Source organism: Eriocheir sinensis, unplaced genomic scaffold, assembly GCF_024679095.1.
Source record: "Eriocheir sinensis breed Jianghai 21 unplaced genomic scaffold, ASM2467909v1 Scaffold205, whole genome shotgun sequence".
NCBI classification, from domain to species: domain Eukaryota; kingdom Metazoa; phylum Arthropoda; class Malacostraca; order Decapoda; family Varunidae; genus Eriocheir; species Eriocheir sinensis.
Window position 1 is genome coordinate 521,348 of NW_026111462.1, and position 26,980 is coordinate 548,327.

Consider the following 26,980-nt stretch of genomic DNA (forward strand, 5'->3'; position numbering starts at 1 on the left):
TGAAAATAAATAATCCTGTCCTGTATTTTATCTCCACTCTTATATATACTGCCTGGGGCAAGGGATGGCAAGCGCTCCTCCCTTCTCCTTTGTTGTGAAAAATCAAATCAACAATGAACTTGTCAATCAATTAGCAATACGTATGACTTGTCAGTCTGTCTCTTTGGTCTGTACGCATACTACATGCAAGTATAACCGTGCAATACAGGCCGTCGACAAGTACCGATCCTGCTATACGCTTCGCGCTGGCTCGCTGAGAGCAGAGTCCGACAGACCAAATCGTGCCTTCATGGAGTGCAGATCGATGAGTCCATTGAGGTCATTACTCCGGCACTGTACCCGAACCCTTCTGTGCCTGTGGTCGTGGTTCCGCGCGCTGTTTGGGGCTGTTGTCAGGCCGTGGATGCCCCGCCCCTCCGCCTGCCCTGACCCGCCGGAGGACAAGGGCGTGACCCCGGAACATGTGAGTGCAGTCTCGTGCCGTATATATAACAATTCCATCTGTCTCTTTGTCTAAATATATTGTATTACTGTGATCGTCGCCTCCGTGGTGCAGGACGTGTTTAGAGTGACTATAAAAAATAGCTACGAATCCGCGGGTCTAATTAATGCGGCGGAGATGAGTACCCGGCCACGTGGAGCTATAGCGTGTGCCCCAGTTTTATCTTCATTTTCTCTTTAAAGGGTTATAATTTTCATCTGTTGAAATGTAATATTCTGTTGAGGTAGTAAACGCGTCGACACGGGCAACACATCTACGGGTCTGGAAGGTGTATCAGCATGGGTGTATGCAAGGGCTGCAGACCGTTGCGTTTATTCGCGCGTGTCTGCATCATGACGTGTATAGATCCTGTATTATCCGCACTCCTTGCACTCAGATGAACATTGCATGACGGGCTTGTATTTTCAGTTAATATTTTCTATTTGAGTACGGTTGCTTTCAATTTTTGCATCATGGTTGTATATGCATGGAGTATCCCAAGTCTCAGTATCTCACTTTAACATTTCTATTCCGTCGCGTTATATATACATGAGCAGTAAGTAATCGACGCTTGGAGTCCAACATGAATCTTGCGGAAGCCACTTGGCAGCCCGCGCAGGGTTGCCAGGTCTGTCCTTTTAAGGACAGTGTCCTATTTGAGATCCAACTGTCCGCAAGTTTTCATGAAAAAAGGACAACCTTAAAACTGTCCTTTTCTGTCCTATTTCTAAAATCCATCCTGGGTTCATAGATATAAATTTCAGTAAGGATTATTCAGCAATAAATCACATAATAATGTTGCAAGTACGTGTACTGACGGGTGTAACAGCGGTCAGTACACGTCCAGGACGCGTCACTTTCACACCCGCCTGGCGGTCTGGGGCGCGCCAACACGTCAGTCTCTGTCCCGCCTGGGCCGTGCCAATACGCTAGTCTCTGTCTCACACTCGAAGTTGAAAGGCTAAAATTATCATTGTAAGTGTAGTGACCGCCGACCAGGATACCATAATAATTGTGAAATCAGTTTTTGTGAAATATTTGTTACAATTTTGATATCAGTGAATGATTATTTTCCTAATTTCGATTTTTTTTCTATTTTATTACTTTTTCTTAAACTTGCGGTTCTTCAGATCATTAATGTTCGTTATTATTTTTAATAAAATCTGCTGACAAGAGTGAGGGGGTGACTTAAAGAAATTTAAAGAAAAAACATATATGTACCATATTAGTAAACGATCAATAGGCAAAAGGAAATTAATATATATGTTTGTCCTTTTCTGTCCTTTTTTCGGGATGAGTGTCCATTTTTTAGCTCACACGTCTGGCAACCCTGCCGCGTACTAAATAAGCCTTCACGCCTACCCCCCGCTGACGCCTGTGGGTGGCGGGCTGGCTGTATTTTAGGGCTACGAGGGGAGAGTCGTGCCTTAGCGGGCGTTCTATGGCGTATTTGATCTAGATGATACTAATAAGATAAGTTGAGTGGGTAGGGGTAGCGTATATACTGACAAAACGATCATGCAGGGTAAGGCTTGATAGGGAGAGGTTTGAATTTGGCGCGCTAGAAATTATCAGTGGCAGTTATGTATTTTATCTTCCTGTCACTTCATTTGCCGTCGATGTACTGTAATAAGGATCAAAATCGTATATGAATCACGCTGTGTATATATTAAGATACCAAATGTTTCCTTACGAGCAAATAAAACGTTAAAAGCTCAATGGCTGTGTGGTTTTGAATGTACCGTAACACGAATTTCTTAACCATTTACGGGCAATATTAAAACTGAAGGAACAATTATCAACCCAAAATAGCTATACATTTGAACATAATAAACACATACATACATTAATCACTACATACCAAGATTTTAAATGAGAAATATGGAAAAAAACGAAGTCATTGCAACCCCACATAAACCGAACTAAACCACACCCAGGGATTCCCCACTGATATAAACCTCAAGATAAAATAGAAATAGTAATTTAATAATGAAAAAATGGGTTATAATAGCTAAAGAAAGGCAGAACAAGAAAAGTAGCCGCCAGTTAAGAAGTGCACGCCGCCTTGTCAACACGGCGCGGCAAACCTTCCATTATTATTCCTTTTTCGCCGTTATTATCCTCTCAATGGCGACGATTTAATAGCAGAGAGACACATAACGCCACAATGCTGCGGTCCAAGAAGGATGTGGACCGTCGAGTGCGGGACTTGCTCAATAAAACCAAGACAGAAGAGGAGGTGAGGCAAACACGTTGGTCATGGCCACAAATACTGCTCCGGCATTTTACTAAACAATGTATTTTCTTGTTTTTATGACGCTGGATATTTTTTAAGGCTGATTTTGGGTTCTTGGGATAAATTCTTAATGGTCTTTGGCATGGGGTTAATAACTTCAGGCTTATGTGAATTATTACGTCATTATGGGCTATTTCTTATTGTTCTGGCCATTTTATTTTAAGACCTTATTTTATTGTTTCTGTGGCCCTGGAGGTTATGTTAAGGCTGATTTTGGGCTTAGTGTATGGGTTTTGAATGGTCTTTTGCTTGGGCTCAATAATTTCAGGCCTACGTCATATATGGCCTGTTATGATCATGTCCACAAATACTGCTCCGGTATTTTATTGAAGACATGACTTACTTGTTTTTATGGCCCTGGAGGTTATTTTTAGGCTGATTTGGGGTTCTTGGGATTGAATTTTAATGGGTTTTGGCTTGGGCTTAATAATTATTGGCCTAATTATGTTATTACGTCATGTTACCTATTATCATACACAATCTCCGTCATTTTATTTAAGCCTTTATTTCCTTGTTTTTATGGCTCTGTAGGTTATTTTACAGCTGATTTTGTGCTCTGGGGATGAATTTTAATGGTCTGTGGCCTGGGGTGAATAATTATTGGCCTACATGTATTATTGCGCCATAATATAATCGGTGTTGGCCTATTTCTCATGGTCATTTAATTCAAGACCTTATTTTCTTGTTTTTAAGCACTGTAAGTTATTTTATGGCTGATTTTGGGCTCAGGGGATGGATTCTTAATGGTTTTTGGTTTGGGCTTAATAATTTTAGGCCTACAGATGCCATTATATCACAAGTCATTTTGGTGTTGGCCTATTTCTTTATGGCTTGTAAAATATAATTCCAACTCCTTTTTTGTGCATTCAGAATGACTTATCTCCCTGGTGGTTGGTGCTTTCTGGTTGATTTGTGTGTGCTATTGACAGATCCTTGTTGCTGATAACATAATAGTGATAAGTTATTCTTTTTGGTATATGAACAAGATTAGCTGTTTAAGAGGTGATGGGTTACTGGTTTAGTGAGGGCTTACTATCCTAAAAGTTGTCTGGTTACTATGTTGGCACTAATATGGGCTAATGTTGAAGAAGGGGTAGCCAGCTCTTGTGAACTTAATACTTAGATTATGGAATGTAATTTAGGTTCCTGAATACAATGAAGTAACAAGTGACTTTCAGAAAATAAAAAGGGGAGTCAAGGTCTTCAACAATCCCTCTAATAGGTTCTTATCTGTGTAAATTTCTGTAACCTCACGTCCTATAATGTTAGACAAAACTATTTCCCTTGCATCTTAAAGTCCGTGGCTGTTACATTGCGCGGTTTTACATCAATATCAGGGATTACGTGTAGTGTATATATTCATGTCATTTATTTTCACCTGTTTACATGCTCTTAACACCCTTGACCCTCTCCCTGCCTACAGCGTAAGGTCCGCGGCTACAACATTGCGCGGCTTTACTACAATGTCGGGAATGCATGGCTGCCCGCTACCTTGCGAGTTCCTGACTGTGCGACCACGCGCCATGGATGCCCACCGCCTCCTAGGGCAGGTGCATGAGGGCTGGGCAACAAGGAGAAAGCAGTGCAGGCCTATAAGACAGCCTATGAGTTGGGCGAGGGACAAAAGGACCTGGTGCTCAAGAGTGAGTGTTATGTCTGACCTTCCTGTTATTTATTATTATCTGTTTGTAGTGAATTAAGATATTTATTACCCTATCCCTTGTCCCTCCATTTCTGTAATCATCCACATTCTCTTGTCCTCTTTCTCTTTGTCTCTCATTGCATTTACTTTCATTTTCTCTTTCTCAGCGACTCAGATGTATGATGGCTGCTTTACAGGTAGCTTATAGTGTCTGCACTTGTCCCTCTCTACCTATTTTGTCTAATAATAATGATACTTATAATAATAATTTTGAATAGAGCAGAAAGTACTTGGTCTCCTTCAGTCCCTATAAACCCTATATGTTAGTTCTAGTGACATTTGCTGGGAAGGGAGAACTTGAAGCTTAGGTTATATTACATCATACCACTTTACATATACCTTCACCCCCTAAGTCTTGTCTCTCTGTGTTTGTGCAGTCTGCGATCTGTACACCGAGGTGGAGGCGGACTCGTCGGTGCGGCTGTACTGGGCTGAGGAGGGCCAGCGCCTGTACCCCCACCGGGAGAGTGTCGTGAAGCTGCGCGAGACTCTCCTCTCCCGCGATGGCACTAAGTCACGGGAGGAGCTGGAGAAACTGTACCTGGGTGAGTGTTTGGGAGAGAGAGAGAGAGAGAGAGAGAGAGAGAGAGAGAGAGAGTCATAAGGCTGCAGAAGAAAGGGATTGAATGAGAGGAAGATAATATAGGAAATACAAGATAAAGGGTGGAGGAGGAAAAAGAGAAAGTGGTAAGGATTTAGGAAGGAAGGAAGGAAGGAGAGAGAGAGAGAGAGAGAGAGATCCAGCTTGACTTTTTATTTGCATTCACAACACTAACTCAACACTTCAAGCCAACCGGGAGCAACACTTAATGACCTTTTCTTGTTGTATTTCATTTTTTGCCGTAGAGCTGCTTCCCTTACTGTAACACACACACACACACACACACACACACGCAGTAACTCAGTCTCACATCCACCCACAGAGGAGATCAATGCCAGCCCCACGGAGGTTCGCCTACAGACCAACCTGCTGCGTCTGTACCGGGACTGGGGAGCCGAGGACAGTGCCAAGCTCGCTGAGGCCTACAGCTACGCGTGCCAGGTGGAGGCGCGCAAGCCCTTCAGCGACTCACTGCAGTGGTACCAGACCCTGTTGGATGTGATGCAGGTGTGTGGCTTTTGCTGTGAGAATGGGCAGAGATTACGAGATATCCTGCTCTATTTATTATGTCTATATTTACGGTATTATTATTATCCTACATCACCATCTCCACACACACACACAACCCATTTCTTTTTGCGATTATGAATGTTAAAATAGTCAAAAATAAGGTGAGATCCATTGTTATTTATTATGGTTGTATACACATTCTACAACACCAGCTAAACAACCCCCCTGTCATTTTCTTCCTCTTTTTTCTTTTTCCTTGTGATAATGAATGTAGGAATGGCCAAAGATGAAGTGAAATCCATCATTATTTTCTGTGTCTTTTCTTTTGTACACTATGACACAATCTTAACACCCTCCCAGTCTTTCTCTTCTTCCTCTACCTTCTTTTTTATAATGAATGTAGGAATGGTCAAAGATGAAGTGAAATCCATTGTTATTTATTGTTTATTTCCTTTTATACAGTCACACCATCTGAACACCCAGTCTTTCTCTTCTTCCTCTTCTCTTTTTGTAGTTATAAATATACCCATCATTATTTAGTACCACATGTTTATTTCCTACACCTTATACCACCATCATCACCTCCCCCTTCACCCCATCCACAGGCCTACCGCAGCACCAGGGACGTGAGTGCAGACGAGACCTTCCACACCCAGTACCTGTCCGCCCTGGAGCGCCTTGTCTACCTCACCCTTGCCTCCTGCAGCGCCTCCGCCCTCCTCTCCCAGTACACCCTGCAGGACGCCGCCTCGCTCCTGCATAAGTGAGTGGCGGCTCCTTGGTTTTGTGGGCCCTTCATTTTGTTCCCTTTTTTTTATAGTAAACAGTTCAAGGGCCAAAAAAAAAAAAGGAAACGAAAAATAAAAGCCCGCAACTCTACATCTTTTCTTTCTTTTAAATGAGTAACTGTTCCTTTGTTTTGTGTGTGCTTCCTTTGTTCTCTCCCACACTTACATCTTTTTCTCTTTTTCTTTTAAACGAGTGATTGTTCCTTTGTTTTGCATGTGTGTGTGTAATAACCATAATAATAATAATAATAATAATAAACGGTTTATTAAGTGATTGCAGATAGGAATCCTTGTCATAGGTGTGTTTCAGTTCTCAGGATAAGGTTTTCACACTTTTTCGCCTCCCCTTTTCCAGATTTGACCAAAGCCTCAAGTCCCATCTACACGTGGTGGGGGCCAAGTCTATGTTCGGCCAGCTCATGGTGGGCCAACTCTACCTCCACATGGGCATCTTCCTCATACACAATGCTAAGAAGGTGAGGAAACAACCACTATATTCATTCATCGATTTTTCCTTTCCGTTTATCATTCCTTATTTTCCCTTGTGGTTGGACGGGCTATGAGTCTCTGCCACCCTTCATGTAGCTCATATTTTCCATTTCCTTCCTTCTTTTTGCTGTTTTTTCATATTCAGTTTAACGATCATTATTGGTTTCTCTTCCATTTTTCCCATCCCTTCAACTATCCTTTTCTTTTTCTTTCTTTTGCTGTTTTCTATTTAATTCCAAGAAGATCAATGTTTTCTCTTCCTTCTCATCTCTCCTTTAACCCTTCCTTTATGTCTCCTATTTTCCTCGTAACATTCCTTAGTTTATTCATCTAGTAAGCCTGATAACTCTCTTGTTCCTGTTTCCTTTCCTTTATTTCTCTTATTTTCTTCATCATGTGTTCCTTTGTCTACTATTTTATCTACTAATCCTGATAACTCGCTCTCCTCCCCCTCTCTCTCTCTCTCTTTGCTCATTTGTGTCCCTCTCATAACCCACAGGAGGGACTGACACAAGCGAACATCACATCTGGGGCGCTGCTCTTCCATGCATGTCGCTTCAGGCCACCAGAGAAGACTAAGGCGTGGCGCGCTAAGGAATACTTCTGGCATAAGCTTGCCTGCCACAGACTATCCCAGGCGGCTCACGTCCTCCGGCACATGGCAGGGGCGGACGCGGACAGGACACGGTTTCTCGACAGAGTGAAACAGCAGTGCAGCAACAAGGAGGCACAGCTTGGCATCCACCAGGCGCTGTTTGGGGCCTCGGCGAACACCAAGAAGGACGTCGCTGGTAGCTTCTTCCTGTGCGATGAGGAGTTTGTGACGGCACCGCTGCAGTACCCTGAAGCAGACCAGCTCAAGGAGTGGGACCAAGGTGGGTGCTGAGGTGCATGGGGACACTAGACTACCTTATGTATATGAATCAGTTGGTGTTATGAAGGGTGCTGATGCTGTTGCTATGCTTTTCCTGTCATTCTTAGTCCTTATACTGTAGTTTTTAGTCCTTTTACTGTCATTTTTAGTCCTGTTTACTTGTAAGGATGAAACTGAAGTGTCTTGGGTAATAGTCGTGAATATCTAATGGAAAGGATTTAGTGCGACAATTTTTTAGGAATGATAAAAGAAAAAGTAGATAACAGCATCAATTTTTCTATAGCAAACTCTTGAGATGAATATACAGTCTAATCAGCTCATCAATCCTCTCTCACACAGTTGTCGGTAGTATGTTCTGTAGCAGCCTGGGAGACCTGGTGTGGCTGTGTCTGCAACAAGCACCAGAGGACCTCCACGAGCCACAGCCCTACTACTCCTTCACCCTGTTCGACGGCCTCCAGTTCTCCTCCACCAGCCTCTCCACCTGGTCCCCGGAGACACTGTGCCACCTGGACCTCCTAGCGTTCTTGGCAGCAACGGTTTATTGTCAGCGGGTGGCGGGCAAGGAGACTCATGGTAAGGCTGCGGAGACTGTGTGTGTGTGTGTGTGTGAGGGAGGCGAGTAAGCATGTGTACTGTTATCATAAGTGTTGAGTTTAGTAAGGTAAGATTTGGTGAGGTTAAGTTAGGTAAGGTTATGGAGAGTAAGATGAAGTTACGTTAAGTTTGGTAAGACATGATTAGGTGAGGTTAAGTTAGGTAAGGTTTGGTAAGGTTAGCTGAGGTTAAGTTAAGTAAGGTTTGGTAAGGTTAAGTTAGGTAAGGTTAGCTGAGGTTAAGTTAGGTAAGGCTATATAAGGTTAGGTTAAGTTAGGTAAGATTATGTAAGATGAGATTAGCTGAAGTTAGGTATGTTTCTTTAATATCCACCCCCACCTCATGCCCTCTTCCCCCCTCTCACCCCAGGGCCACCACCAGCCTCCCTCCCCACCGTGCTGAGCGCCCCGCTGTGCACTCAGGAGCAGGGGGAATGCTGGGGGGCGGCACACACCCTCTTCAACAACCGGGCACACCACCGCCTCTCCAAGCTTCGGATGACCCTCCAGCGCGGCCTTGAGGTCATCCGGGCACATGGCAACCATGGCATTGACCTCCCACTCATGGCCCACCTGGCGCAGTGCTTCACCAAGTGGGTAAGTGCCAGAAGAGGTGCTGAAGAGTGCCAGTGGGTATGGGAAGTTTGTTTGAATGTGTTTTTATGATAGTTTTTTTTGGTTGCTATTTTTCTTTTTTCTATTCTGTGTTGTGATTGGAAGATGTGTTGTTGTTCTCCATTTTCTTGTTTTTTCTTCTCTAATTCTTATAAGTTTCATTCATTTATTATATTCTTTTCATTGGTTCTCATTGTCATAGTTTTCTTTGGTTGGTATTTTTCTTTTTTCTGTTCTATGTTGTGTTTTTAATATTGTTTTTGTTTTCCATTTTCTTGTTTTTTCTTCTCTAATTCTTGTAAGTTTCATTAATTTATTTTATTCTTTTCATTGGTTCTCATTGTCTTATTTCCAGGTTTGCTAAGTTCCCCCATTTCCTCTTCATTATTTTCTGTCTTTTTATTTGTGTATCATTTTCCCTTTTTTTTTTTTTAGTAGTTTTCCTATCCCTCCAATGCTATATTTCTTCATTTTCTTCTTTATCATCCCTATTTTTAATGAGTCGCTATTTTTAACCCCCACACCAACACCTTATATATATGTTTCTCACCCTACTATATTATTTTTGAGCGGTTATCCTTCACCCCACACTAACGCCTCACCATCTCTACCCCCATACTAGGCGAGTGTGGCGGAGGCAGACGGGAGTGCTGCCAACGAGGTGGAGGCCCTGAGGGAGCGGGCCGAGCAGTATTGGCAGCGCGTTCAGTCCCTCTGTGTGCGGGCCGCCAGGAACACCGTCAGCGTGGCCCCGCGGAACCCTCTCTTTGTGGCGCCTGGGTGAGTTTGACCCCGACAGACGGATGCCCTTGAGTTTTAAGTGTTGTAATATTGTCATCCGTTCCTCCTGTTTTTCATCCTTCTTTCATTTCTTTACCTCATCAGTTTCTTCCCTATGTATTCCTCACCTCCTGTCACCCATTAAAACTCATTTCTTCACCTCACCCCCTTAATCCCCATGCATTCCTCACCTCATTTAATTTATTAAGGCTCATTTCTTCATCTCACCCCTTAATCCCCATGCATTCCACACCTCATTTCACTCATTAACACTCATTTCTTCATCTTATTCCACTCCTCACCACTCATATCTTTTCCTCATTCATCTTTTCGCCATGCTGTCTTTCATTCCATTCCTCTCATTCCTACTTCCTTCATTCTCTTCAACTCTTCACAATTCATTCCTCAACCTCATCCAATTATTCCCTATGCTGTCTCATCCCATTCTCCCCATCATCATTCTTCACTACTCATTCCTCAACCTCATTCATCTATTCCCAGTGCTGTCTTTCATCCCATTCTCCTCATCTTCATTCCTATCCTTTGCAGTCATCCTATCCCCCTCATTCTCACTCTACTTCAATCCGCTATCCTCCGCAGCATGAGTCTCTCAGATGAGGCGCAGCAAGGTGGAGGAGGGCAAGTTCTTCCTAGCGCTGCGTCTCGTGCAAGCCGGGAGGCAGCAGGACGCAATACAGGCCCTTGGGGAACTGAAGAGCCCTGAGGCAGCCTTCCAGAGAGCCATGGTGAGTTTGGTGGTATATTTTCAAACATTTCAGAGCTCTCACACCCATACACACACATTTGATAAAGGTTTTGTAGAGGTTGTGTGAGTATTTCCGTGGGTTGTTTTATGGGTATAGTGATAGCTTGACAAGGCTTCTAGTGTACCATTAATGTGCAAAACTTGACTAACCTCCTTTGTGACCTTTGAAAGTATTTGTTGTGAGTCTGAAAGAGTCTGAGAAAATGAACCTTAGAGATATGGGGCATTTATTTTTGGTGTAATGAAGAATAGGTTAGTTTTCTTTGAGTCTCCCCTATTTTGCATTGTTTTCCCATGTGTATTCTCCTTCCCTCACCTTCCTTAACCTAACCTAACCTGACCCCTTATCCTCTTCACAGCTGTACAATGAGCAGGCACAGGCCATCGTGGGTGAAGGGGGTTTGGAGGCAGCCACACCGGAGGCACGCGCTCAGCAGGCCTCCCTCCTCACCCAGGCCCGTGACACCCTGTACCTCACCCTTGACAGACTGCGCATGCCAGGTGAGTCTTTGTTAGTGTTTTCCTTTTCCAGCTCACATCAGAGAGGGGTCGAGTGTTGGAAGGTGTCTTAAACCTAATTTGACTACAACCAAGAGTCACCATAGTTCTCTCATTACTAATGTCATATACCCTTCATAAAGACATGCTAGAAAAAATTAGAACCATGGAATGTATTTATAGATCAGACAAAGCAAAATAGCAACAGCATCATATACTAGTTAAGAAAAAATAAATAATGATATCCCAGAAAAAAAAATAGTACCATGGAATACATTATTAATATATTAGACAAAGAAAAATAACACCATCAACAATGTCTTAAGATGCTAGAACTTTTCATGTTCCATTTATAGATTATTTATATAGATTTATAGATTAGACAAAGCAGAATTACAACAACAACAACATCCACTAGTACCTAACCTTGCTCTTCCACCTCCCATCTCGCAGGAGTGGACCGATTCCATCCACTCAACACCAAACTTAGCCAGCAACTCGAAGACGTGGAGCGCCGCCTGTCTCTCCTCACTCCGGCAGGGCAATCCACACACCACCACCACCACCTCCACCACCACACTGAGGAGGACGCGGAATCCTTCTCGGACGCCTCACACTCCGCCCATGACCTCACCAATGGCCATGACCCCTCCTCCTCCCCCCACCACCCTCTGCACCCCCAGCTCCTGCCCTCCACCCCCCTAGCCCGGTCGTTCCTTGCATCCTCGGCCCTGAATTCCCCTCAGAAGGCACTCTCTAGGGTGATCGACAGGTTTGTTTAGTTACCCTTCGTATTATTATTTTCTTCTTCGTTTATAGTCCATCTTCCATTCTCGGGGTACTTGCGTTGATCCGCCTCCATCTTGCTCTGTCAAGTGCTGATCCTTCTTCTATTTCTAACATTTCTTCCATGTCTTGTTGCAATGCTCCTCTCCATGTCTATTATTCTTGTCTATTGATTTATTTTGTTTTTATTTATGGTATCTATAGTTTAGCTAACATGCAAGAGCGTCAAGTATTGGGAGGTGGTTAATGTCATCACACCCAATCTTCCCCAGGAGGCACGACCAAGCCCAGAGCGCCTCCATGCCCAGGTGCAGGCCCTGTCGGAGGTGCAGGAGAACACCCTCAGGAGCATGGAGGAGCAGAACGCAGCCCTCAAAGCACAGAACCAAGCCCTCCGTGACCTCTGCACATCCATGGCTGATGGATTCCGCGAGAACTCGAACCTCTACCACTCAATGCTGGAGCAGAACCGCGCGCTCTCCCAGGACGCTTATACATCCGTTCTCGGGGAGGTGCGGCAGGTTCACTCGGCCCTAAAGGACACTCAGACGCAGCTCAGGGCCATGGCAACGGACCTGGCCGAACTGAGGTCCATGAGAGCCACGGCCGTCGTCACCCCATCCAAGTTGCAGGAGGTGGCGGAGGTGAAGGCCAGTGAGGAGGTGCCTGTGGACATCCCTGCTGGTGAGTGGCATCATGTGTTTTGTTTTGGTTACCGGTACTTACTCTCCTTCATGTCAGTTATGTTAATGTTTCGTTGCTTATGAAATATTGCCTTCTTTTTATATGTATTTTAATCATTGGCGTCTTTCGTTGCTCTGTTATGGTTGTTTACTCGATATTTTATCTCCTACATGTCAGTTATTTTGTGTTTCTTAGTATACTTGTCAAATGTTGCCTTCTGCTTGTATGTATTTTAATCATTGTTTACTATTTCACCTCTCACAGCTCCTTACTTTTTCAATCACTTCTACATTCATTCACTTGTTTAATTACTCCTATATCAAACTAATACCCTTATCTCTATGCCTGTTTACTCATTGTCCTTTCTCATGCTGCTGTTGTGTTTCCGAAGAGAGCCTGTGTAACCTCTTCCTTGTTGTTTATATATATTTCCTATCATTCACTTTCCTTATTGTTTTGATATGTTCTGTTTCCTTGCAGCTGTCGTTCCTCCAGGACTGTACGGAAGCTATGTCGGTACTACAGCCAGCCTAGCCCTCTCATGCCTACCCCAGGGTTGTTCGCAACCTCCCTTCTTCCCACCCTCAACTGTGCCAGAGCAGACTTACAGCATTGCATCATCTGTCAACCAAAGTGGCGGGATGTCCAGCATGGCCCAGACCACCGCTACGCCCTGCTCCCCTGCCAGCATCACCGTTCCTTCCCCTGCAACCACCTCCCTGCCATACAGCCAAGCCACGACAGGGAGCTGGAGCGTCGCGAGCAGCCTAGGCAATAACAACACAGGGAAAGGGCAGTCCGGGGATTCGCCTGCGCCTGCCCACGCCTTCCAGATTGCGATGCCGCCCTCCTCCTCCAGCACCCTTACCCCCCCGCCAAGAACATCCATGCCAGGTAGGTCATCCGTCTCTCTTACCATGAGTCAAGGCTCTGCCACATGTCTCTTTCATCCAGTCAGTTATTTTTTGATCATTTAACTTGTTTGGTCATGATCTTAAACCCCTTGGTACCTCGTCTCCCTCCCTCCCTGTTGGTCACTGTTTCAGCACATGCCCGCTGGCCTCCTCCCTCCCAGCCAGGCCAGATCAGCACTGCTTGTCTATTTTTCCCTTAATTTTCTATCTTTTATTAATGGGATGGTCTTCTGCCACTCAGTATATTGTTTGTTGCCTCTTACTAAGGGTTTACTATCAGGAGTTGAGTTCTGCATTGGTCCGGGTGTGTTTGCAGAGTTGTACGCACCATTCCAACTTGTGCTCGTCAGGCGAAATACAAGGGCCATTTAAATCACTTGGAACATAGTACAGCAACAGCGAACATGTGTAGTGGAAATGAGCTTTATAAGAGGTGGATGGGATGGAGAAATCAGTGAAAGCATGTATGATAGATTTAGTATGGGTGTAACAGTAGAGGGCAAGGATTGTGGAGTGGTTGAATGGGTGTAGCTTGGTGCCCTGGGATGGTTCAGATACGTGGCGAAAATATGAATTAGTTTAGTGTGTTATCCTGAGACATGACAGGAATGACTGATGGTGGCTTTGTGAAGAGAGCACCTGAGGACGGAGCTGTTCGGGGAGACCACTTGTGACATAGATCAATAGAGTGAACGAGTACTGGACAGCCTTGGCCCAGATCATTCAGTGGGTTTCATTGCCAGTAACTTTGTCCATCACCTTTGTCTTGCCCCATGATGCTAATATACCTTACTAAAACCTCACATAGTACCTTACCTGTCTTGCTCTACTGATGTGTTATGTGCATCATGTCAAGTACTATCGGTGACATAAATACAATACACTACCTTGGCAATGTTTACGTAAGGACCATCACCTTATGTGTATGTGGTAACTCATAACAAGGAATTAAATATGCGAAGAGGGAGTGCTAGAACAAGGAAAATTTGGGATCTCTACCATGGTTATCCCCTTAACCCAGTAGCAGCGAATGGCCAAATTTGTGGTTTTACCGTGTAGAAGCGACAGGCCAAATTTTTGCCATGATTTAACCCCCCCAAAATGGATGATACATAAGCTGATCACAAATGCTGTGATATATATTATGAAATGGTTTGTGTGAGTGATGATTTTTTCTCATTTTTCTCGCTTAGAGGGACCATTAAGAAACATGATCCCCGTTGCTATCGGGTTAAAGGAAGTTCTTGTGAAGGGATAGGAAAGGCGAAATAAAGATAAAGAGGTTTCCGATTATAAATGCTCATTGGAATGGTGCGTGCGGCTTGGCAAATTCACCCAATGTATATTACCATCTAAGGATCTTTTGGTGTTAATATCTAATCCTTAAGTCATGTCAGTTCATGTTTTCTGGAAGTGCATGATGGAACAAGTAAATAATAGGAAGGGTGAGTCTCTGGTTTGCCCGTCTTGTGAAATAAATTATCTTTTGAGACCTTATTTAAAGCAGTATGATGACAACAAGGCAGAACATTGAGCTCATTCATTGCCAAAGAGTGTGTGTTCGTCAGTTTGTGCACACCTTGCCATTGGGGGACTTTCTAAGGGGCTTTTGTATGGAGGGCAGCACTGGACAAACCTGGGTCATATATATCTTTCAACATTCATGGCGTAGAAGGCTTGTCAGACCATTACTAGGCTCATAAAACGTCTCATGAAAATACCAACACCACCTCCATGAAAGCCATATCTAATGTGTGTGTGTGAGGGCTCTGAAATCTTTGAGAATATCGCCCTGTCTCTCTATCTGGGTGTTCTTGGTAGCCCCAGACACAAGGGCCAACTAGTACAGTGCTGCCATTCATATAGAAGCATCTTTGAAGTCCCTAATTGGATCTCATATCAGGAGGAATAACATGGGTGGTATATGAGAGCAAGGGGGGGAGGGGGAAAGACAGAGAGGGTGAGAGTGAGCTGGGTGGGTGGAGGATGGAGAGAGAGTGAAAACAATAGGAAGGGGAGAGAGTTATGCTCGTGTGTCGTTGCACGGATTTCATAACATTTTACAAACCTCATTTTTTCCCCTGTGAGTCATTGTACTACGAATATGATGGTTTGCTGTATCGACATAATACAGGAGCCCACTGTTCATATATACCTAATATTTATATAACTGAGAAAAATGGCAGATATGTTTCTTAGGCACTCAGTGAACTCCATTCTAAAGGTTGGGGATGACTTGTGTTTACTGAGGATTTGTTAAGTTGTGTTTGTTTTTGTTTTGGCAAAGGTGATAAGCTAAAAGAAAGCAAAGTAACAGTAGTGCATCCAAATTCCACTTTTCAGAGTATCCAATAGTTTAAATTCATGCACTCAAGGAATTCCAACCCCTAACAGTCACAGTTTATGAAGGCAGGAAATGATCTTGAGTGCAGGTAAAGAAAAAAAGAACTTGTGGGTGATGATCTTCCACTGCATATAAGAATGGCCACAACACTGCCCCAGATAAGAGACGCCAATAGAATAGTTTTCCTGATATGAGAACCGATTGGAAAGGTGTGAGTGTGTGCGTGTATCACGGTGTATGTGTGTATGGATTGGCGACCACACCTTCCCTGCATGCAACAACTAAGTGAGTCATTTTTCTCCTTGCAACACCCCAACCTCCACCACGAACACATCCATTACATTAGGAGAGCTGCTGTCCCATTCCCTCCCATGCTCCACCACCGCCGGTCTCCTGGCCAATGTGCCCCCCCCACTCTACTCTGCGGTCACCCCAGACTCGTCCCCTGTTCGCGGGCAGTCACATGTCAGAGCTCTATCATCGGAGTTGTCAACGGAAGGCATGTCTCCTGCTCCTAACAATATGGTAGCCCCTTCCACCACAACCACTGCGCCAGGTTCCTCCCAGGACACTAGCCCCCTCAGTAGGTTGTGTGTAGCGTTTTCACGTAATGCCTACTACTACCTCCTGGTTTGGTTTGGCCTGCTGTGTGTGTCTGTGTTTGCCCCCTTTTGATTCTCTGCATCTGTTTGAATTAGGTATGGTTTGTTTGCCTGATTACTGTATTATCTTAGCACAGTGTCTATGTATATCTTGGTTTGATTTAGCTTGCTGCCCCTCTGATTGTCCATATCTGAACGACTGGTTATGATGGCTTGTCTGGCTTACTCTCAGTCTGCATGGTTACTGTATGTCTTGACGCAGTGCCTACTTATGCTGGTTTGGCTTAGTATGTGTTTGTGTCTGCTCATATGATTCTCTGTGTCTGAGTGAATGGATATGGTATGTCAGACTGTCAGTCAGTCTGGATGATTAATGTATTTGTCAGAGTCGTGTGTGTGTGTGTGAATGGGTGGATGAATGAGCTAGTTTAACCTGGTCTGCGTATGTGTGTGTGTGTGTGTGTGTGTGTGTGTGTGTGTGTGTGTGTGTGTGTGTGCGTGATTTCCTGCCTGTTTGAATGTCTGTCTGGATTGATAGTTAGTTTGTCAGTGAATGAGAAAGGCAATGGAGGAGTGAATCAAAGTAATATAAGGTAACAAAGTGGAGTATTACACTTGAATGTATCAGGGAGGAGGATGATATGGGTAATAATTTGGGATGGAGGACAAACAAGGAAGGCAATGGAGGAGTGAATGCAGACTCAAAAAACGGAGAGACTTTTACAAATCACGTCCCGGAATGTGATTTGTAACTCGGTACTCCCCATCTACGTGTGTGTGTGTGTTTGTGTGTGTGTCGCTCCTGTTATCTCTGCTGCCGTTCACTACTGCTGCTGTTGCTCCTGGTGCTGCATGGGCCACTCTGTAAGTAAGGCTTTTCGTCATCGCAAGGAGACTGACGATGCATAGAGGCTGATATTGCATGCTCTGGTTTCCCTGTGTTGGTAGTTTTCTCGTATGATTTCCGCTGTTATGACGTAAGTTTGTGGATGGAGTGGCAGTCTGTTTGTTTATGTTTTGCTGCTGTTGCCGTGATCATTATGAGTCGGCTGCTTTGTGTCGTAAAATTGCTAGTATACTGTACCTGCTCAGTCACTTTTGAGTCATTGTTTTTTTGTATTGTTATATCATTTAAGTTATTTTTTTGTTATTTTAAGAGTTCATGCCATTTTTATATGTTGATTTGTGTGTGTATATTGAATCTTTCTTCTCATTTAAGCCATTTATGTGTATGTGTGTGTGTGTCTTTGTGTGTTGTAGCTAGCATGTCTCCCTTTCACTGACTTAAAAGTTTTTGATTGTGTGCGTGTGTGTGCGTGTGTCACCCAGAGAGCACCACTAGGGTATGTTCGTCAGTTTGTATGCACTGATCTAATGAGTACTCATATCAGCGATGGAAAAAAACTACCGTGGAAATACATTGTGACATTACTATTTCTCTCATCTCAATTTCTGGCAGTATTTTTCTATATCCGATTATTTATTCATTATTTTGGGGGTGTTATGAACTTTCTCAACACGGGTATATGGCGTTGTCGATATCTATGCAGGCGGAGAAGGATTCAGGTCTTTAAGTCGCTTGTGCTCCCTGTCTTACTGTGTGGCTGTGAGACATGGGCCCTGAATAGCAACTTGGAGAGGTGTGTCGATGCCTTTGATACCAAGTGCCTTCGTAGGATCATGGGGTATCGCTGGGATGACCGTGTTATATTTGGGTCATATTTAACTATTTAATATTTTGATTTTAATACCTCATCTGAATATCCCCCATTGCTTCCTTTATTTAACTATATTATTATTTTTTGTTTTTTTATCTTTCTTCCCTTTTCAATTTCCTTTTATCATTTTCTTTTTCCTTTTTTTCATTTTTTATTTATTTTGTTGTTTCCTGATATGAGTGCCGATCAAAACGACGCATACAAACTGACGAACACACCCTACAAAACGCACCTCGCCAAGCATCGTCGACACACTCTTAGCTTTTTTAATAGTCTGTCAATGTTGAATGTGTGTTGCATCATCCAGTGCTGTGTTCTGGACTCACTCACTACCTCATGCTGACTCATCACTTACTCAGTTTTTTTCGGGGTGACTTCATGGCTGTGGAAACTCGTATCTTTGTCAAACTTCAAGAGAGGAATTTTAAGACGTCCCTCGTAATCAGTTCTAACCTTTTTTCATTATTGTTTTCTTTACTAGGTGTTTTGAGAGCATTTCCTATAACCCTCAGAATCTTAAGACATCCCTGATACTCAATTTTAACCTTTTTCCATCTTTCTATATTAATTTTTTTGAGAGCATTTTCTATAACCTTCAGAATATTAAGACATCCCTTGTACTCAATTTTAACCTTTTTTTCATCTATATATTAATTTTTTTGAGAGCATTTTCTATAACCTTCAGAATCATAAGACATCCCTCGTACTCAATTTTAACCTTTTTTTCATCTATATATTAATTTTTTGAGAGCATTTTCTATAACCTTCAGAATCTTAAGACATCCCTGATACTCAATTTTAACCTTTTTTTCATCTATATATTAATTTTTTTGAGAGCATTTTCTATAACCTTCAGAATATTAAGTCATTTCTACCACTCAATTCTACCCTTTTCTCATCTTTGTTTCCTATATCACGTTTTTCAAGAGCATATTCTATAACCCTCAGACCTTCCCTTGCCTAAAGAGATCACTCATTGGTCCTTTGCTCAAAATAAATGGCTATAGTCCGTCAAATGTGAAGTACGATTGGGTGGCTGCCACGTCACCCACAATATGTACATCACTCTGTCTTTCATGTGTCATCTACGTACTAGTTGAAGCCATGTATCAAGTATTCAGTGTACATTGACCCTTAGACGGTGGCAGTATTTGAAGATTAGCTCCTCCAAAATGAATCTGTAGTCACTGCCGAGCTTAGGACCGTAGCATAAATATAGTTACGCCACATAAGAGGTGTTTTAACTATCTGGAATTGTTGTCATATTTCTGTCATACAAAACTTGCCGACTGAATTTTGGACCGCCTATATAATCTTTCTTTTCCTTCTCCTCCTCCTCTTCTTCATTCTCTTTCCCTTTCTTCCTCTCTCTCCTCTTCCTATTCGTCCTTCTTCTCTTTCTTCCTCTTCCTCATTCTCTTCTTTCTTTTCTCTTTTCTCCTCCTCTTCACACTCTTCCCTTCAATCCTCTTTCTTTACTTTTTAACATATCAGCACCTCAGTTCGCCTGTTTGAATCATAGTTCCACCGCCGTCTAAGGGTTAAATAAGCTTTGGCAGCACTATGGCCAGGGGACTATCCTAGCGGACCCTACCCAACCAGACTTAATAGCTAAATCAGACTATAGTTCCCACAGCTTTGAAGTCGCTCATCTGTTTTTATTTACACGACATTTTGTTTATTTTCTGCATCAACACTTCAATGCCTCTAGAATTACACAGATCTTTCCTGCGTAACAGACACTTGGATCTTCCCACATTCTTAACTATACTCAAACAGTAATTCTCACTCATGTTTATACATTCACACGTTCACTCTTGCTTCACACTCAACAGGATTTATATGATTAGCTTAATGCACTTTATCCTCACTCTCTCTAGCTCACTCACTCACACATCCTTCTTACAATTGACAGCATTCTTAAAATTAGCTTTGCATTAATTTTCTCTTCTGCTAGCTAACTTAGGCACTTGCTCATTCACTCAGTCACATCTCACACGACAGTATTCCCACTAATAACTTAACACTGTCTTTACTCATCATCCTTGCTCTCTAAATCATTCTGAAATCTAGCCTAACACTCTTTATCTTTACTCTCACTAGCTCACTCACTCACTGAATCACTCACTCACAGCATCTATGCACTCAACAGCATCCTAAAACCTAGCTTGAACTTGATATCTTACTCACTCACTCACTCACTTGTCCACTCACCTCCCCCTCGACAGCATTCCCCGGAGGATTCAGGAGTCCCACAGTGGCACCCACGAAGGACATCAAGGTGTCCCCAGTGAAGGGCAACCAGGCAGAGGATGACAATGAGTGTTACGTCGAGGATGACCACGACCCTTGCCCTGACTACAAGCCCCTCGTGCCCCTGCCGGAGAAGGTGGAGGTGCGCACTGGAGAGGAGGATGAGCAGGTGAGTGGGGCTTGGAGCGACATGGAAAAGGAGGGTTGTAAGCTATGTAAACACAGACATATACACACAGACAGAAGGGTAAGGCTTGGGGTGGCAGGGAAATGAAAGGTGTAAGCTACATAAACACAGAGAAGAGCTTGGAGTGACATGGAAAAGGAGGGTTGTAAGCTACGTAAACACAGACATATACATACAAACAGGAGGGTAAGGCTTGGGGTGGCAGGGAAATGAAGGGTGTTAGCTACATAAACACACAGAGGAGGGCTTGGAGCAACATGGAAAAGGAGGGTTGTAAGCTATGTAAACGCACACATGTACATACAAACAGGAGGGCAAGGCTTGGGGCGGCAGGGAAACAAAGGGTATAACCTAAGTAAACACACACACACACACACACGCGCACACACACACACACACACACACACACACACACACACACACACACACACACACACACACACACACACACACACACACACACACACACACACACACACACACACGCACACACACACACACACACACACACACACACACACACACATACACAAACGGTCAATGAGGCTTAGAGTGGTATGGACAAGATGGTTATAAGCTACGTAAACACACACACACACACACACACACAGGAATTTTTGTAGCCTCTGTTTTTGCACCTTTGAGCTTCTTCCTTCTCTCTAAAAACACACACACACATACACACTCACACACACTTATAACAACCACATCTCATCCACCCCTTCATCCGTCCTCCAGGTTCTGTTTGAGGAGCGTGCCAAGTTATTCCGCTTCGTCGACAAGGAGTGGAGGGAGCGAGGGACAGGCGTCATGAAGCTCCTCCACAACCCAGGCCAGTCATCAGCCCGTGTGTTGATGAGGCGAGACCAGGTGAGATACGAGCGATGGCACAGGTCTCGTTAAATCATGTTAGGAAGATTGCTAAGTATAAAAAACTACTCGGGTCAAACATTTACACGAAAGGCTTATGATTCTGACCCATGTTTTGTATTAATTTGCCTCGTTTCCACCTTATTCACTCCCCCAGACCCATAAGATTTGCGCCAACCACCTCATCACGTCGAACATTGAAGTCCAGCCCTTGGTAGGAAGTGACAGAGCGTGGATTTGGGCGGCCAAGGTGAGCTATTAACTTTCTTTCATTCCCCTTCTTTTCCCAGTGGCATATGATCTTTCCTTTTCTTGTTTCCTTTCTATGCTTGCCTTGTGATTTGGATGATAGTATTTTCAACATTCACTCTTATTCCCCTCTCATATACACACTCTTTCGTTCCCCTTCTTTCCCAATGGCTTATAATCTTTCCTTTTCCTGTTTTGTTACTTCGCTTTCTATGCTTGTTTTGTGATGCGGATGACAGTATTTTCAACATCCACTCCTATTCCCCTCTCATATACACACTCTTTCAGTCCCTTTCTTTCCCAATGGCTTATAATCTTTCCTTTTCCTGTTTTGTTACTTCACTTTCTATGCTTGTTTTGTGATGCGGATGACAGTATTTTCAACATCCACTCCTATTCCCCTCTCATATACACACTCTTTCAGTCCCTTTCTTTCCCAATGGCTTATAATCTTTCCTTTTCCTGTTTTGTTACTTCACTTTCTATGCTTGTTTTGTGATGCGGATGACAGTATTTTCAACATCCACTCCTATTCCCCGCTCACATAGATGCCAGTAATTTAAACATCCACTCCCTTTCCCCTTCTCTCGTGCATTTCCTTTTTCCTATAACTAGATTTGTACACTTCCAATCTCCTTTTGCCTCATCTTATTCACTTGCTCATGTTGTTGCTCCTCCACACTCAAAGATATTTCTAAAACTTCCCTCACCTCACCTGACCTCATGTTCCTCTTCCCCCATCTCATCTGACCTTATCTTCCTTTTCCCCAACCTCACCTGACCTAATGTTCCTCTCCCCCCATCTCACCTAACTTAATCTTCATCTTCCCCCACCTCACCTGACCTCATGTTCCTCTTCCCCCATCTCATCTGACCTTATCTTCCTCTTCCCCCACCTCACCTGACCTTATCTTCCTCTTCCCCCACCTCACCTAACTTAATCTTCCTCTTCCCCCATCTCACCTGACCTGATCTATCTCTTCCCCCACCTCACCTCACCTTCCTCTTTCCTTCCACACACAGGACTTTGCCGACGAGGAGTTGCGGACGGAGAAGTTCTGCTGCCGATTCAAGACAGTGGAGGTGGCTAACAGTTTCCGCGAGGCCTTCATGAAAGCCAAAGCCATCGCCAAGGCCAAGGAAGACTCAGGTGTTGGCAGTGATCAGGTCAGTGTTTGGGAGCAGTGTTGCCAGATCGTCCTACTCAGCCTCTTGTATTTGCTGATTTCCGTCCCAAATACAGTAAAACCCCGATTATCCGAAAGCGGATTATCCGAAAAACCGGATTATCCGAAATTGATCTGGATAATGCAATTAAATTTTTTTTTTCTTTTTCTGTACTAAAACGTTATAAAACATCAAAAATAAATAAAAGTAACTACATATGTACTATATTAACACATTTAAAATTGATAAGAACAGTTAAAATGAATATGCTTTCTAATACGTATTGCCGAAATAGCTTGTAACGAATAGATCAATGTATTAGACAAAAAACATTAAACAAACTCTCAACAGCACCACGTCCGCACCTTCGCCCCAGCAAGGACGTAGGTGCGGCGAACGAACAAACTACTGCACGACTACTCTCACACCGTACTCTCAAGACAACGACACAAACACGACTCCCCTCTCCACTCCATGCCACATTCCCCTTCCAACATACGAGTTGCGCGATAATATGAGTCATCATACTGTGTCTCCACCTGCACGATGCATCAAGGTCACACTTGCAAGCTTGCACAACCATTCACAATCGCACTCTGCAACATTCACAATTCAGATCTGCAACGCTCACAAGTATCAACATACACTGGTACAGACAAGGAGACACACAGACAAACATACAATAAAACATTTACATCACATGTTTTAAGCGTACTACTTTGTTTAGCGTAGCGTGTGTTTGTTTGGTTTCATTGTTTACATCGTCAGTCGGCGGCAGTCATACCGCCGATCAAAATGGCGGCGATCAAAATGGCGGCCATAAATCCGGATTATCCGAAAAATCGGCTTATCCGAAAGAGGCTTCCCCCTTCCATTTCGGATAATCGGGGTTTTACTGTACTGTCTTTTCCACCTTGATAACTGACTTCATGAATATTTATCGTTAAAATGGCTAATTATTGGTGTTCCTTGGTGATAGTTATGGGTGAGAAGATGTTAAATATGATGCTCTGAGTACGATAATTTGGTGGTTGGGAGGCTAAAAGGGAAACGGGGAAGGGGGAAGCTATCGTATTTTTATTTATTCTTTATGGTTCCTGTTACAAACGATTTTCAATGATGCCCTGAGTACAGTAATCTGGCAGAGGTGGTTGGGAGGCTTAAAGGGAAACAGAGGGAAGGGGGGAACTCTTGAAACTCTTGGGTTTATGAATATCAACCAGGGAAACTTATCTAATCACAACAAGATAAGATTAATCATGTCATAGGTAAGACCACATGTAAACATCTTCATTTTCTCCTCTCAGGGCAAGACAGAGGGAGTGCCTGGTGTGACATCCTACGGCACCACCAGCATCAAGACCTCCACTCCTATCAAACAGCAGACGCCATCACCCAGTGCTGCGGCCACCTCCTCTACCCCCTCCCTGGCCATGCTGTTCAAACCTCCGCCTGGGTCTTGGAAGTGCAATACATGCCTGGTGACAAACAAACAGGAGGATGGTCAGTGTGTGGCCTGTCAGATGCCGAACCCTACCGCCGCCACCCCTGCCAAGAGTGACGTCCCCGCTTCTAGCTTGGCCTCGTCGCCCTTCGGTAAGAGAGAGGAAGGGTCGAAAGGGAAGAGAGTGCCACTAAAAGCATGTAATTCCACCATCATGTTTTTATTTTATTTATTTATTTATTTATTTATTTTTTCTTTAGTATGAAAATTAAGTAATATAAAGTAAAAGTCTGCCAGTTCATATGTTTTTTTATTTATTTTTTGTGTTAGAGAAGGGGAAGAGTGTTGCAAGAGGCAGAAACCTTCACCTTCTCATTTCTTTTTGTTTAATGTCCTTATTTTTTCTTCTTAGTGGTCATCGTTCTCGGTTTTCTCTTCTTCGTCTCCCCTATTCATTTCTTTTAATGTCCTGACTATTTTTTCTTATGAGGTTGGATAGGCTATGAGTCTCGCGCACTTTTGAAGACCATAGACTCTTTCCTTTCTTTTGTTCATCCTTCTTTACTTTCTACACCTACTCTTTTTTTATACCCACTCTGGACGACCATAGATTCTCCTCTCTGTTGCTCATTTTTCTTCATTATCTACACCTTCTCTTTTCCTATTTTCCTTATTTCTACAGGGCTGGATTTGCTAGGAGTCTCACATTCTTGGCGATCATAGACTCTCACCATTGTTCTTCCTTCTCCCTTTTCTGTCTACCTATAAACATCAAACTAACAGCCAAACTGACCCCTCTTTCGGCCATTTCTTTGGATTCTATTTAGGAGCAGCGAGTAGTGGGCTTTTTTTATTATTGTTTTCTTTTTTTGTGCCCTTGAACTGTCTCCTTTGTTAAAAAAAAAAAATAACCAAACTAACTAAACAAAACTAGACTAACTAACTAAACTAACTACTGTAAACATCAAACTAACATCCCTTCTTCCCTCCCCCTCAGCCACCTTCAAGTTCAGCCCATCCGTACCCACCGAGGGAGGGGCTGCCGCTACCACCACCACCACCGCAAGCAGCCCAGCCCCAACAGTAGGCTTCAAGTTCATGGGCTTCCCCTCGACCACCGCCAACACCAGCACCCCTTCCACCATCTCCACTCCAGCCCAGCCTAGTGCCCCAGCCTCCACCGCAGCCACCACCCCCTCTACCTGTAAGTACTGAGGCTTATTTATTTATTTATGACAGTTAACCTCAAGTTTTTACGCCCTTGCACTGTCTCCTCTGCTGGAAAAAAAAAAAAAAAAAAAAAAAAAAATCAACCCCACTGAACTCAATCTCAACAAACATTTACCTCTCTTTGCTTACCTTCGCCTTTCTTCTGTCACAGTCGGGTTCAAGTTCAACCTGAGCAGCACCACCACCGGCAGCCCCAGTGTGAGCGCCGCACCACCACCGACAACCTCCAGCACCCCCGCCTCCGAGGGCAGCAAGGACCTAGGCAAGTTCTCCCTCAGTGGATTCACCTTCAGCTCCACGCCCTCGATCTCGCCGGAGAAGAAGAAGGAGGAGCCCAAGGAGGAGAAGAAGAAGGACCTTGTGTTTAGCGGGTTCTCTTTCGGCTCAAATGCGACGTCCAGCGCCCCGTCGGCTAGTTTCACATTCGCCGCTCCGTCGGAGAGTTCAGGCAATGCAGGAGGAGGCAGTCTCTTTGGAGGGAAGTCTGCAGCCAGCACCGTGATGTCCTTTGGTTCCCCTGCCACCACTGCCACATCCGCTCCCTCCATCTTCACCACCAAGGCTGTGAGTATCTATGAGGCGTATAGAGTTCCATCTTTCCAAAATCATTAAGTCTCATTGGAATAATACCTACATTTTGCTTGAATTTCTTTGGTACCTCTCGCATTAAACACACTCTTGCATATATAAAAAACAACACCTATGACAGACCTATAAATTACCACGAGCCGTCACTGTCCACACCCCACAGTTTGAGCCACAGACGCCCGCGGGAGTGGCCAAGTCTCCGCAGAAGGATGACAGCGATGACCGAGTGGAGGAGTACGAGCCTCAGGTGGACTTCCAGCCAGTGGTGCCCATGCCCGACCTGGTGGAGGTGAAGACAGGTGAGTTAGGGGTGCTTGGGGCAGGTGTTAGTGGTCACATTCTTACCTTTGCCTTCCTTTTATATTCTTGTTTTCTTTCTTTTGATCTTAATTTCATGTTTTATTTACCCTCTTTGTGCCTGTTTTTCCCTTCTCTTTTCCCTTTCTGTATTTATTTCATATTTCACTTCCTCCTTGTTCCTCCTTTTCTTCTTTTCCCTTGTCTTTCCTTTATTTTGGTTTTCATTTCCTATTTCACTTATCCTCCTTGTACTTCCTTTTAACCTTTTTTTATTTTTTTTTTCTTGGCCCTTATTTTATATATATCCTTACCAACCCTTCAGGCGAGGAGGGTGAGGAGGTGCTCTTCTGCGAGAGGTCCAAGCTGTTCCGCTACGACAAGGACACCAAGGAGTGGAAGGGCGTGGCGTCAGTGACTCAAGATCCTCCGAAACAGCGCCTCAGGCAAGGTGCAGTGTTGATCTTGCCTTGACCAGGTGCTGAAGGTGTGCGCCAACCACTTCATCACGCCAGGCATCAGGTCACGCCCATGGTCTCCTCTGACAAGACAGATCTGGGCACAGGACTTTGCCGACGGGAGGAGTGCGGACAACAGCAGTTTGCAACACGATTCAAGACTCAGGAGCTGGTGGTCGCTGGGTTAAGTTAG

At 43.9% G+C, this 26,980-nt stretch overlaps 1 pseudogene; it reads left to right on the forward strand.

The window, feature by feature from the left end:
- The first annotated feature begins 1,359 nt into the window (after positions 1 to 1,359).
- Positions 1,360 to 26,980, forward strand: LOC126990820 (E3 SUMO-protein ligase RanBP2-like; annotated as a pseudogene).